Source organism: Tinamus guttatus, unplaced genomic scaffold (assembly GCF_059628265.1).
Source record: "Tinamus guttatus ecotype Peru unplaced genomic scaffold, ASM5962826v1 Tinamus_guttatus_pri_ptg000535l, whole genome shotgun sequence".
Lineage (NCBI taxonomy): Eukaryota > Metazoa > Chordata > Aves > Tinamiformes > Tinamidae > Tinamus > Tinamus guttatus.
In genome coordinates, this window is record NW_028289069.1 from 966008 (window position 1) to 980348 (window position 14341).

The 14341-nt window shown below is 37.6% G+C and overlaps 1 protein-coding gene across 1 annotated transcript in view; it reads right to left on the bottom strand.

The window, feature by feature from the left end:
* The window catches only part of ABCA13 (ATP binding cassette subfamily A member 13), a 176273-nt gene that overhangs the window by 72836 nt on the left and 89096 nt on the right, over positions 1–14341 (bottom strand). The gene's annotated exons all lie outside the window — the stretch shown is intronic.

Sequence of the window (14341 nt, forward strand, 5' to 3'; positions counted from 1 at the left end):
ATCAAAGCTAGCATTCACATTTTTCCTTGACAAAGGGAGAAAAGACAAATTAATTCAAATTGCCACCAAAAAAAACCATCATCCTGAATAAAAATTTTGTTCGATATACTGACTTATACAAATATTTTGAACCTTGGCCAGCCCAGATACATCACAAGAAAATGCAAGAAACACTTATGTTAAAAATAGATGTTTACTTCAAGCACTTTCTAATGATTTTTTTTAAAGGCATACTTTAAAATCTAATCAAGAAATGTATCAAAAATCTTTTCCTGAATCACCTTAAATTTCAATCTTTGACCTTGAATTCTTACATTCCATTGAGTTACATGGTTTGCATATAATATATAAATGTGTGTGTGTGTGTGTGTGTGTTTAGTTTATTCTATTTGATGGTACTGCACATGAGCTTAGGTCTTTCTTTAGGAGACAGGGCTTTTAAAAAATCCCAGGCTGTCTTCTGCCTAAAAAATACAACTCTTTCAGTCTCCTCTTATAAAAATCTTCATAGACCTAATCACTATCACCACTTGTCTTAAGTCACTTTATATTACTGCTGTATCAGTCTTGATATATATTGTGTTTAGCACTACTTAGTCTCAGATGTGGGAGTACTACTGAGTGTAATAGCAGTGTGCGTTCTTGTACTGAGCTCCCTGTGTTCTCTATGCATCCTATCATTCAGTCTGACTGCAGCTGCACTGCAACTTGCATTCAACTTTCCATAATTGACTTAAAATGATTTTTGAAATTCCAAAGATACTGAATCATACGGAAAAAGAAAAACCTGAACTGGATTTCTGTGTCCACTTGCCATTTAACCCTTCATGCTCCTCTATCCTACATGCATAATCTAATATTTTTCTTCTAACTAGAACTTTGGTGACACACGTTTTATAAAGCTTAGAAATAATTCACCATCCATATTTGAAATATATGTCAGAAGGCATAAATGACATGTATATTTATGGAAAAGTTTCCCATTAATCAAAAAGGCTGGTAATCAAAAAGGCTAGAACAAGATAAGCTGATCTCTCTGTTAGGAAGCCAATTTTTATGCAGAAAGCTTATGCAACTAGTCACATGAATAATTTAGATCATAAAATTAAAAATTGGACCCAACTACTAGAAGCTGTCTTGCTTGACTTATGATTGCAATTATATGCAAGAAATGCAATTATGTTCATAATTAAGTTGTACTTCCAAATTCATCCAGATTCTCCTTTAATATTTGGTAAGAAATTCCTGGCATTTTCAGGTTCACACTGTTAATAACAGGTCCTGGGAAACAGAGCAGTGAAGTCAAGTATAAGTCCTAAAATTTAGGAATGAAGACTTGCAAAATCTCTATCTATTGGCTATGCTAGAATTACGATCAGGAGCAAGTATAGAATCAGAAGTAGAACCAAGCACCATAAGAGACTAACAGCTAAAAAAGATCTTTGTGTCTCCATTTTTTGCTTTTCTATGAAACAACTGTATAATTCCGTATTTCCTTGATGTCTTTAAAAAATAAGAAAAGCTATATAAATACTGTCTTAACAACTAAGAGCAGACATTTTAAGTTCTGTTTCAGCCACTCTGACATTTAGACAACTCATTTAGAGGAGATCAGACTTTGGAGATGATAATCCTGGAAACGAAATAGACTGAAAGACTGTAGAGCTTGCTCTTGTGAAACTGGGTTATGTTTCAAAGAAGATTAATTGGCATACCACAAATGCGACAGCAGCTACTGAGTTTCTGTCTAGCTGTGGAGATCCTTAGTAAAATAACACATTCTGAAAACAAAGTATTGATACCTGTGACTCCACAAGATGGTAGAAAAGTCACCTTCCTGACTGAGGTCTACCAAGCTCATTTCCTCAAGCCAGACTGATCAGAGGATTTACTTCCTTCAAGATATTCTTATTGCTCAATAAGTCACATATTTAATAGTACAGCAAACTGCAGCCCACTGAAAGGACAGCATGATGTAATTGACTTCTACTGGGAAACACACAAACAAACAAAACCACAGAGATGCTACCAGCAGACTTTTAATATAATCTTATCTTTAAGCTCTTTGCTTTTGCTTTTCTCAAGAGGTGTGCACAAAACCTCATTTAAAAGCAAGAAGCTCAGAAACTTCACAAACTTCACTCAAGCTACCTCTCTTAATTAAAAAAAAAAAAAAAAAAAAAAAAAAAACTCTAATATACTGAATTTGGGTCCTTATACGACCTACCAGGAGCAATCTGAAATATGCTGAAGAACTGACACAACTGTATCTGAATCTGTGACAAAAGTACCTCACAATATCCTCAGCCAACTGCTTGAAGAGAAACATTTTAGCTTTACTAGCTTAAAGAGAAGACATAAACGAGCTTGTTTTGTAGAATGAAAATCAAATGAAAGAAAACATTCAAGTGTTAAGGGACAACACACCTAAGCTCTATTTCCCCTAAAAGGGTTTCTCTTTTTTGCTAGATTGTCATCCACTTGTCTCTCTAGCGGCAGAGATGCATCCAAGCAAGAGCATTCAATCTTGGACTGTTTGCCTCCAGTATTTTCATTCAGGTTTGTTGTAGATAGTAAACAAGTGTTACAGATCCACATAAGGCATCTAATTAAATGACAATCAGAAATATGCTGTTAATATCCACTATGAAACAAGGGAAAACACAAAACATAGTATAGTTGTTTTTTGTCCCCCTCCTTACCATTCTTTTATTTTAGTTCTTTACAAAGCAACTGAAAAATGTCCAGGGCCACACACGATACTCTTGCCACTTTGCTAACAAACGAATGAGGGGTGCTCCTTGTTTCGCTGAGCAAGGGGAAACAGTTAAACAAGCAATTTTACAGACACTGTTTCATGTGAAGTATGACTGATCACTTGGATCAACCATAGATCTGAAATACTCCATTCCACTCTTTTTGTATACTGATAGCACTAGAGCTACCTTCAGAGAGAGAGTTTCAGGATGGTTAAACTAGCAAACTAGGAAATAATTAAAACCAAGATTATTTCTTGGCTACTACTAAATAACCATTTCCTGGATTCTAAATAGCTCACGAAAGGGATCTATTACTATTACTGGTTAAGCTGCAACAGAGATGAAAATGTGAAATCACACCCTCAACACTGCAGCTGTTCCCCAGCAAGTACCCCAAAGAGATTAATCCCTCTTCCAGCCCTCCATCAAAAACCTCTAGAACCTTTGTATGGTTTACTACATGAATTTGAACCCAGAGACCATCTGAATCCATCTCTTTCTAAGACAGTCCAATGTCAGAGAAAGTCCATTTCCAATTATTACATTATTGCATCATTGCATACTCTCCTCTACAAACAAACACTTTAGTGTATATAGTGCAACAGAAGAGATGCCTCCAATAGATGGCATGTTGATTTATGAAAATGATTCACAAAAGGAAAAGGCAGAAACCCTAGATGAAATCAGCATTGATTTTTTTTTTAATACTGACACACTTGCAAACATCTACAAAGAAATCAGAATAGGAGATTATTAGTGGAGGAATCCACCTCAAGATGTTTACTCATTTTTGCAAATGTAGTATTTTCAAAGTTGGAATATACTATTACATATTATACAGATAAATATCTAAGGTTCTTTGAACGTAGATCAAATTTGTCAGCAATTAATACAAATTGCAAAGAGGCTAAAATTAGACTCCATTTTTCCCTTGCTTTCATTTTCACAGCCATTTATGATTGTGTAAAGTAGATATGTTATATCATATTAAGTATTAATTTAGGTATCTCTAATGTCTATACAAGACACAAAGAAAAACAGGCCTCCAAAATTCACATGTAACATAAATAGTGTAGTATACTGAACATTTTCTGATGGTCTTTATCTTTGATTTAACGCAAGAATACCCCATCTCATACCACTGCAAAAATCCATTACGTTTTCTCGTTACTGACACCAAAGTAACAGACAAACCTCTCAAAATATAAATGCCACATCATGCAACAGCACCCTTTGTGTGGTAATAGATGAATTTTAAAACAGATTCCTATTACAGCCAGTCCAGTTTAACAGTAAATTTGGGAAAGTAGAAGAGCCCCAATGTCATTTAGTAAGTAAATATGGTAGTTAGTGAACTGAGACCTCTGTTTTTAATTTACAGACCTGATTTATAAACTCACCTTCCCAAAGGTATTTGTCTGCTCACCTACTCACTGCATTCACCTTAAAACTAGACTGCAAACTGTCAAAGGTTGTGAGAAGCTGCTGATTTTATTATTACTTTTAGTCCTTAGGGTATCTGACATACCAGTGCTTGGCTTTAGATTGAGTTTCTCAAGTAGCACTGCAAGCACTAATAGTCATTACAGGTTAGGAAAATAATCAACTCTAGTTGTTGCTGAAGCAGTTTTGAAGAAGTTTTGCTTTCAACCAGAAGTATTAGCTGATGTTGAAACAGTACTGGCCATTTTTCCTAGTACCAAAATGGGTAGGTATGTACAAGCATAAAAAAATCCAGAGTATGAAGACATTCTAGAACATGCCATTTTGGGAAAATGAAGCACATAAATATTGCACAAGCATAAATATATACTTATATATGTATAAAAGAGTGATGCCTTCCTATCCATCATCTTGCAGACCCTGAAGAGAACCCAAAAGGAGTGTTGCTGTGATGTCTCGGCTGATTCAGGACATGGCAGCCTAAGCCAACCCAAGTGGCAAAGCAGCTCAGTCCCAGTAAGGAAACAGACACTGGCGAGTGCACTGCTTTCTTCATTCACAAATGTGGGGTTTCATTTGGTCCCACAGTTGTGACTTGCAATGCTTAACAGAACAAATAACAAATATGCTAATGTAAAATTCCAATGATTTTTTTTTCAAATAGATTTGCTTTTATTGCACTATCTTCCCTGCAGTGGTGCACCTGCATTGAACTGCTAGATAGAGGTGAAGATGAGAGAAGGTGGAGGGAGAGAGATTAAAAATCAGCACAGAATAGTGGTTATCAAATGGATGCCTATTTACAACACCCAATTTCATCTCCCATGTTGTATTTTTAAAAAAGTAAAAAAGCAGAAGAAATAGAGTCAATTTGAATTGTCAAAGAAGATCCTAGTGATTTGATAAATAGACCAGATTTGGCAGAAAGAAAGAATATGTTCATAAATGCACATGCAGACATACAGCACATACATCTCCTGGGCTAGATGAAACCCTCTATTACAATAAACAGCAAACTTTTTGAGAGGAATTATTTTTCTCTGTAGTGTAAATGAATAATCAGAAAGCTATTATAATGCAGCCTACACCTGTAGGCTCACATTACAACATTTTAACGTTGAATCTAATGCAGCCAAGAGGACTGCAGTCCACAGTATTTTTGATGCTTGGTGAAGATTAAGAAATGAAAGAACAAGAGACAAATACAATCTGAATAGTCTATCTAGCACAACATAAAACATTAAATGCATGATTTAATGCTAAATGTAGCAAAGGTTGAAGAAACTGTATATTCAAACCTATCTCACTCAAGTACTTCCCACCGGTAACTTGCCCCTTGCTACCAAGGGAGCTTCTGAGCAGTAGCTCTCCAGCTTTGTGCTGCAGATAAATGTTGGCAGGCAGCTGCTCTGTTTGCCACCCCACCCACCGAAAGGTTTTCCCCAGCGGAACTGTTTAAAGTACTTTGAAACAAGCCTCCTGCAACTGGTTGGAAAAACTCAGACCTAACAAATGGAGGAAACCTCTAAGAGACTTCAACAGGGCCAAAATCTCATTCCGATAGTCAAGCACAAGCTTCATGTGACAACTTCGGTAAGAATTAGTTTAATATTAACAGAGTGCTCGGTCTATTGTAATGAAACATCCATAATTAACCTAAGGATATTTTTAGAGAGTATCTCTAATTAAGTTATTCTGTTTGCAATAAAGTCAAATCAGAACATGTGCAGGGAAACCATTCAAAACTGAAAGATGAGCAGGTTTCCAGCAGACATGTTTGATGCACACCCACAACTACAGCAAACAGTTGAAAAATGTATTTGATTAACTAATCTTTTTCCTCAAGCATTTGATATATCATAAATGGCGGCACTAAAAAGCTACAAGGATCTTGATTAACAGAACCAACCACTAACTATTTTTAATGCCTTTAATAAATATGGTAACTTCAACAACCTGCAAAACGGACACACCCTGCTAAAAATGAGTACTGGTAAAAATTTCCATTTATACACAAGTCCAACACAAGGTCTATATAAAGTTCCACTTGCATATTCCATATGATGAATTAACTGGCAACACCACCATACACAAAAGTGATCAAGTTGTCACCTTGTGACCTAGATAAAGTTATTACTGAAACTGATAGCAAAAGAACGTGCATCTCTAAGTCCTAGCTGCTTGGCATACTGTCTTTCACACTACATCTACCCTGGATATTGTTCCCGTGACTCCTGAACTAGATTTTTGTTGGCTTCAGAAAATAAAATCTGTTCTCTTGATCTTCAGAACATTGCTACTATCTAGAAAACAAACGTGTAACTACCAGAAATGCCCTCTGATTCTAGGGGCAAAAGTACACAATATACATCAAAAAAAAAAAAAAAAAAAAAAAGTAATACTCCAGCTCAGAATCTTACCAAAAATCTCAGCAGTGCAAAGACAGAATAATTTTCCCAATAACAATCCCACAACGCTGCAGTTACATTGTAAGTACTAACCTGAAGTCATAAAATGCTTTGGAAAAAAATGATATTACAGAAAAAATAAGGAAAGCAGGAGGCTTAGCTGTTTACATGGTATTTTCAGACTTTCTGCATTGTGGCCTGCTTAACTACATAACAACAAAACTGTTTACGCAGTCCTTCTGAGTCAGCCACTGTGCTATCTGGAAGATGAAAGCTGTGTGACGAATGAGGTTGCCATTTCTTTTTTTTAATCCTAATCAAGTCTGAGTGACAGGACCCTGAGAGACCATGGGAGAACTGCTAGATCCAGACCACATATCAGGTGCTTGACAGTTTGACTCTTGAAACTCTTCTATAATGAAGGCTCTAAACCATGCAGATTTGTATCTAGCCCACCGTTTCATGATGCTTCCCCACCAGAAAGCTTTTCCTGGTCATTAAGCTGAAACATCTTGGCTGAATAGATATGAATAGGCCACCTCACAATGGGCTGCCTGACAATGGGCCTCTCCCTGCCTCACAATGGGCTACCTCACAATGGGCCACCTCACAATGGGCCATTCACCGCCTTATAATGGGCCACCTCAGAATGGGGCCCCTTGCTGCCTCACAATGAGCCGCCTCACAATGGGCCCCTCACCCCCTCAGAATGGGCCTCCCCTGCCTCACAATGGACCGGCTCACCATGGGCCTCTCCTTGCCTCACAATGGGCTACCTCACAATGGGCAGATCGGTGCCACCCAATGGGTTGCCTCACAAGCAGCTGCCTCACAATGGGCCCCTCGCCACCTCACAAGGGGCCACCTCAGAATGGGCTGCCTCACAATTGGCCGCCTCACAATGGGCCCCTCACTGCCTCACAATGTTCTGCCTCAGAATGGGCCTCTCCCCTCCTCACAGTGCGCTGCCTCACAATGGACCATTCGCCACCTCATAATGGGCTGCCTCACAATGGGCCTCTCCCTGCCTCACAATGGGCTGCCTCACAATGGTCCTCTCCCTGCCTCACAATGAGATGCCTCACAATGGGCCACCTCATAACGGGCCATTCGCCGCCTCATAATGGGCCACCTCAGAATGGGGCCCCTTGCTGCCTCGCAATGAGCGGCCTCGCAATGGACCTATCGTAGCCTCACAATGGGCCACCTCACAACTGGTCCCTCCCCACCTCACATTGGGCTGCCTCACAATGGGTCACCTCACAATGGGCAAATCAGTGCCACACAATGGGTCGTCTCACAAGCAGCTGCCTCACAATGGGCCCCTCACGACCTCACAATGGTCCACCTCAGAATGGGCCGCCCCACAACTGGCTGCCTCACAATGGTCCACTCGCCCCCTCACAATGGTCTGCCTCACAGTGGGTCCCTCCCTACCTCACATTCATCGCCTCACGATGGGCCCCTCGTCCCCTCACAGTGGGCCGCCTTGCAATGGGACAGCTCACTATGGGCACCTCGGCCCTCACAATGGGCTGCCTCACAATGGGGCCCTCCCCGCCTCACAATGGCATCTCACAATGAGGCGCCCCACAGGGGGAGTTACGTATTCCCTCACGTTTCAAAAACTTTTGCACTACTTTCTCTCAGTTTCCTGTCTTCACAGGGTATGAGCACCTCCCTTGAAGACCTGTGAGCATTCCCTGTCCATGATCCATTCCCTCCACAAATCCCACGGGATTTCACATTAACCACCTCATCTGAGTTGGTCCATGCTCCCATTATATTAGACAAACTCAACAGGGCTCGTTACATATTTCTGCAGCCAGTCACACTCATTGCTTTAGTTGCTGCCACAAACTACAGCTCTTAACGGTACAAATTATTCTTAGAAGTAACATAAGTGATCTATTTGCAGAGCAGGCCTTCCACAGATCCTGTGATTGTCCCTGCTTCTTGAAGACATTAGATACTAAGGCAATCATTTACTGCAAAATTCTCTTCCCACAAAACAGGATTTTCCCCCTGCATTCATTCAAACCTGTTTAAAATCACTGTAGCCTGCAACTTACAACAACAATTTCTTTTTTTGATAGAGAATTAACTAACAAAGCTGTCTTTATAAAAATGAGCAACCTTCACACAGCCAGGCTGGTAGAAAAAATGCTGTGCATATTGTCAAATGTGCTTGTTTTTTCTCAGAAAGGTGTCTCAAGTGTAGTTCATAAATTAAATCACCTCATGCATTTTTGTGATGGATAATTTACATGATGAGTGAACACAAAGTTTTTGATGCTGATGTTTTATAATGTTCATATGACGCATTGTAAATGCTTTACCAAAGAGCGTCCTTGATTTACAAACATCATTCTATTTCACAGTGCATTAGGTTTTATTATACCTTTTCTCTCTCTCCACTATATTTTTATCCCCTTTAATAAAGTAACCTAAATTCATAATATGGAACACTCATTGCCCTAAATTCATGGATATCTCTTTATAAAGATAGGTCCAGCTATATCAGTTCTACCCGCAACACTGCATATTTGTCCACGATGGTTCAAGAGAACATACTGAACATTTAACATTTAAAAGGGGGGATTAAAAAAATATATATATAAGCAAGACTGAAAAAGTGTCAGCAAAATGGGATGCTTTCAAAAGGACACAAATCATCTAATAAAACTGATAACAATTTTCAACTCCTAAGGCTAGCCCTTTACAATAAATCTCAGAGTCTTTCTTTTAATTACCTAAGAATCAAAATCTCCTCAAACACTCTCCACATTAAAAGCAAGACAAATAATCAGTTTATCTTGAACATGAGAATTGAGTACTGTCTTTGGAAAACTTATACTCCTGAGCGATAGAAAGAGCATAAGTCACAAAAAACTTCACAACTGATGCTCAGAAGTACCTATAACTACAGGCATGGCAAAAGTCACACTGATGTTACACCAGAGAATCCATCATTTTTCAACCTTCAGTTTTTCTTCAGATAACAGATGATCACATAGCTTGTACAATGAAAAACAATTTTTTTGATGTGTTTGGGTGGGGAGAAGTGGGATACCACTCAGCTCAAGTATCCCGTCTCCCAGATCTCATCTGTCCTCCTAGGGCAAGTTTTGCTTCTCTTAAATTCATTTTTTGGTAATAACTACTTAGGAATCATTGTGACACAAAATGCAAGGCAAGTAGTTCTGCAGAGTGGGGAACAAGCCTCCTGAATATTTCATTAAAAGAGAGTGTTTAAATAATACTGTGAAAAAGTATTAAAGCTAGCAACAACCTTTTTCCTGTCTGTTGCTGTCACAACAACCTCAAAATACAGGGACCCAAAGATGGTGGCAAGAAATCTTGAAAAAGAGATCTGGTAGATACTAATGAGAGAGAGAAGGGAGCTTTACCAATTCTGAGGGAAAACAGAGTCTGCACTGAGAAATATGATGTCAAAGGGAAATCAATGGCTTATAGACAAGACAGTTACACAGTTGATATGATTTGACCGCTTTATTTTTCAAGTTATTATGGAAGATCTAGCCATTATACCTTAGCAACTACCTTTGGATAAACACAGTAACCTTAGTGCATCCAAAGTTATAGACCGCATTTGAGATGTGCAGAAATTCAACATTCAGTCATCATTCAAGTTACAAGCATACCAACTCTGGTGAGTCACACATTAAAAAAAGTCTCTGGATGATCCTGTTTCCTCTAGGCAGGATAGAAATACCACCATCTCTCCCATCACAAGACAGGCAGATGCTGCACCTTTCTCTGTTAAGTTTTAAATTGGTCATAGGATCTGGAAATACTCAGTAAACTTCAAAGAAGCAAAATCTGCAATCTGAATCTTTATCCACTGTACACATTTCTTCAAGCACTTCTATTGAAATGAGTGCCCTGCATTTTAAGGACAAGCAAAACTACCAAATTGCACTGTTAAAGAAAGTTGCTACTAACTCATTACTAAGAGTGACTTTTCTAAGGAACAGATTCAACTTAACCAATAGAACACATTCCTAAGCAATTTTCAAAATAGAAATTTCAGAAGGGATTATTGTTTTGTCCACTAGTGCTTTGGCCATTGCAACACACGATATCCATGCTTTTAACTGAGTACTTTTCCAGGCAGGTACTTTCCTGACTGATTATTTTAGGCGCTTAAGGAGAGAACAAATTTGTGTAAACCTCAATTAAACAATCTGATTGATCTGATCTGTTAGATCAGAAGTCTTTTTTTGTGCATATTGACAGATGATGATATATAGCTCTGACTCATTCTGTGCTTCAGAAATGATAGACCAAAAAAAAGTTGAGAAGTATAAAGCCAAATAAATAAAAAAGGCGAAATTAACTTTTCAATTTATGTGAGAATCAGTCAAAGATTCCCTGTAAGAAATTAAACAACAGAGAAGCTAAAAGAAAACATTATGTATCCAAGATTTTTAGACCAGTCAGTCTGAGGCCACATCTTTCTCAGGTGTTTTGTGCTGAATCTAAGTGGTAAAGTGCCACATACACAGCTAAATTATTAGAAACTGAAGTGTATGCAGTGTGTTCTGCTTCTCAGTAGTTTGGAAAACTTATGAACATTTTAATAGCAGTCTTACTGCAAGCAGCCACTACTTCTAAACAGAGCCAGTGCTACTTACTGCATCCAGTTTACTGGTTAGAAATTAAGTGAGAACTTGCAAGACTGAAGTTTATTAAAATCCTTTCAAGTGGAATTTTTGGAAATGAAAGAAGAGAGTTTCACAAAACTAATAATGTGATATAGCTCTGAGTATATTACAGCAAACACTTTGTCATTCTTTATTTTGTAATTACATGGAACACAGAATTTTATTTTTTAGTGGATTAACGACTCTTCACAAGTGCACTTGATCACGCATCAATGTCCATAAAATTTCACTGTTACCCATGTGCAGAAATCAGTAACACCTTTGATGGTAGTGTATTTTCTGCCAAGGCCCCCAGCCTTGTGTCAAACTCACCATGGGAGGGGACATACTTCTCTAACTAGGATAACTCCGGCTGTTAATGAACCTCTAGAAATGTCTGCCTTTATCTTTTGGCTATCTGTTCCTCTTATCTCTCCTTTTGAGCCCTTTATCATACCTTCCCCTATAATAGTTAGAACCAAAACCCTAATGGCCAGTATTCTTTATTTATAAAAATTACTTAAGCTCTTTGAACAAATTAGCTTCAAATTATTATTTTTTTGATTAATCACATTATAAAGGTACCATCAGTGCTCAATTAAGGACTTCACCTCCAGCTTCCAATATTCATTGATACTTTTACATTCCCTTTCAAATTCTGAAGTGTTCTTAAAAAAAAAAAAAAAAAACTGAAACAAAAACTGTACATTGTATTGTAACACAAGTCTCATCAATATAGAGCTAAAATGACCTGCCTATGTCCTTTTGTACATTAAAGTGACACATTAATCTTCTTACGCATGCTGTCTTAAAATGCTTTTGCACCGTGATTAGTAGGCAATTTTCAAAGTCACTGCTATCACTCCCCATTCTGCATATTTACCCAGCATTTGGCTGAATCAAAATACATTTTATTTAGATTTGATTCAGCTTTTCAAGTGATCTAAGTGATCCAAGTGAACACTTTAGGACTGTTCTGAGTCATCATTCATTACCATTCTGCCAATGCCTTGCAATAGTCAAGTTTTTTTTTATGAGCAAGTTCATATTTACTTCAATATCACTGATGAAAATACCTAATAGTATCAGGCAAAATTCCAAACCCAGTGAAAGCTCACTAAAAAGTCATTGCTTTGATAATGTTTTTCTACTGAGACTGTTTTTTACAATGTGTCAGCTAGCATGTTCTTAGTCAAATTACCTTCCTGATATGCATTATAAGTACTATATAGTGTTTCTTTCAAATTGTAATAGGAGAAATGTAATGTTTTGCCCAACATCCTACCAAATGGCTAATACCAGCTGCCTCAGAGAAAAGTTTAATCAACCTTAAAAATTTCTGTTATGAATCAGCTTGCTTCCAAGGAAATATATCTCCAAAAATCATAGTTGTTGACTTACTTACCCAAGAAGCAGAAAGATGCTTTAATAGCATTCTTATAACTATTCATAACAGATTCACTAATAACTACTTTTCTTTTTAAATATATTATCATCACAGTCTCAGTCTCTATATAGCATTTAAACCACACTGCCGTAACATGTTATTTTATTTAAATTTTAGCTTAATTTCACTAAAATTCTTTGCACTATACCAGCATCAACTGTACTCTACTTTCAGAAGATATTACATCCAAAGTTGATATATTCCAAATATTCTAAGATGTAGAATTCTAGAAAGTTGTTTCATTTTGTTATTTCATTTCAAAACAACGTATTGGTCCCTTATGGTCTAATAAACCCACTCTCTAGCCTACTGCCTGCTTTTCACTTATTTTGAAAATGTTTTGTTATTTTTCCATGGTTACCTATTTATCCCTCAGGCTCGCTCTCAGCTCTCCTGGTTGTTTTTGCATATATCCTGCCTGCTGTACATTATGGCAATTATTATTGCCCTCTATAAAGTTGACTTCTCCATATTCTCAAGGCTGTTTGGCCCCAGTGATCTTGTCGGATGCCGGAAAGCTCTGTTTAATCTCTTTTTCTCTGCATAGACTACATGCCTCTATAAAATAACAACAACTACTTGTGTGCCCTAGTACTTTATAATGTGTGTCTGTTATAGCGTATGCATGCATTATGTCAGCATATGTATGCATTTTTCAAAAGAAAACCTTAGCTGTTCCCATCAAAAGAAAAGGTATTAAATTTTTTACTTGGTGTAAGATCAAAAAATGCGAGCAAGCTTTCTGTAAAGGAAACTTAAAACACTAAAAATTAACAGAAATTACACGAACTGTTTTTACCTATAGACAAAGTTATCAATATTAAAATTGTTTAAAAAAATGAGATTAAGGAACTGCTACTTCCCTCTACCATTTACATCTAATGAGGAACACTGTAATAGATGCACTTACATGATTTAGAATGATGAACAAAAACAGGCAGCTCGGTAAAATAGGAGAGTACCTCACTGAAGTCAGAACTTTATATTTTCTTGTTGTGTTTTATACTGGGTTATGTAAAGTAATCTCAGAATTATTTGACCATCTCTGATTTGAGAGGGAACCTGAATACCGCTCCAGTACAGCTCTGGTCTGGGAAACTAAGAGACAATGCTCTGATGTTGCCTCAGGGCTTTGGTTCCAGTAAAGAATAACCAATGCTTTTGCTCAGATCCATGCTTTGTCAAAGCAGCTCTCTAATCCAAATTATTTTACAAACCATATAGCAGCATCCTATGATCTTCTCAATAACCTAGCTGTTTGCTCTAGGTAAGGGGGACACTGAAAGAAAAATTACTTAACTACTTTGACAAAGGAAAGTTTGCCTGCCTTTGAATCTGCTTTCAAAGACAAAATTATACAGGTCAAGTTATTGCCCATGGAATATTCTGGTTAACTTTGACAATGATGGATACCTTTCATGACCAGTTCCCAAAATCCTTATGCCTACACTTCACAACTGCCCGTAATGATGAATGACAGTCATCTGCACTGAATGAAAATTTTCTATCACTCTCATCGCTAAAGAAATGGCATTATCATCATGTTTTCTTGCTGTAATTTATCAGACTTGAAAAAGAGAGAGTCTCTTATTACTGGCTTCTGTACCAACATAACAA